Below are 1,235 nucleotides of genomic sequence, written 5' to 3'. Positions count from 1 at the left end.
AAAGATGAGATCAGAATACCCGTGGCTTTTTTATTAAAGGAATTCCGGGACAGAATTCTCTTGAGGGGTGGATAATGTGATAACCAGATCCTGGTTATTACCCAAGGTATTCAATACGTGATTATTTGATTAAATGACTACGTGATAAGCATGATAAACTGATATGTTTGATACATGCTGATATGCAAATTTGTACATTTGTTTGGATAAAGGTATATATATATATATTTATATGTATATATATTTATGTATGCATAAATATGGAAGAATATATATATATTTTTATGCATGCAAGTTTAATGCATGGAATATGTATGCATATGTGTATGCATGAATGCATGTGGGTTTTCATGCATGAGGTGGAAGGGGTTTGGAAGGCGGTTCTAAGCCAACCTTTCCATGTTTAGGAGGTATAAAAAGGGGGGGCTTCACCTCCCCATTCATTTCCTACTATTTTTGAGAGAAATTTGAAAGAATTAGAGAAGTGTTGTCCGGTTTACAACAAGGGAGGTGATTTCAAGTTGGTTTCAAGTGTCAAGTTTCAAAAGGAATCGATTTCTAGCATTTTGGTGACAAAAGCTTTACAAGGTGAGTGGTTTCTAAATCTTTTGCATAAAAATTTACTACTGATTTTATTAGTATGCTTCGTATTTTTATCCTTTGAAATGGAACTTTGATTATATTGTCTAAGTGTTTATCCGGACAAAGCTTGACCGGATAAGGGTTTAAACCGGACAAGCCTTGAGAGGTTTATTGACCGGATTGTTTTAAATCGGACAAGCCTTGAGCAGCTTAGTGACCGGACTAGTTTAAACCGGTTGAATGTGGTGAGCGGTTTAGTCTTAAACCGGACGAGTCTTGAACGGATTGTTGACTGGATTTGTTATCCGTTCAATATAAACTTTATTCTAAGTGTTAAACCGTTCAATGAAGGTGTGATGTGTTGACCGGACTAGTATCCGGACAAAGTTGAATAGTTTGGACAAGTAATTGAGATGTGTTGTCCAGATTAGTAAACCGGACAAAAGGGGACTCTGTTGTCCGGACTTCAAATCCGGATAACTTGTCCGGTTAGTTTTATATTGAAAATTTTATAAGTTTTTAATGTTTATTTATTTATGATTCATAAAATGATTATTTTATATCTTTTAAAATAAATGATATGTTCCTACCAAGCGTGGTGACATAAGTCTGTTTTGGTATTGAAACGGGATTTTGGAAAATGTTTCTACCAA

Source organism: Cynara cardunculus (genome assembly GCF_001531365.2).
Source record: "Cynara cardunculus var. scolymus isolate 2C chromosome LG 17, CcrdV1, whole genome shotgun sequence".
In the NCBI taxonomy this organism is placed as follows: domain Eukaryota; kingdom Viridiplantae; phylum Streptophyta; class Magnoliopsida; order Asterales; family Asteraceae; genus Cynara; species Cynara cardunculus.
The sequence above is the reverse complement of the archived record's forward strand: the minus strand, read 5'-3'. Positions refer to the sequence as shown.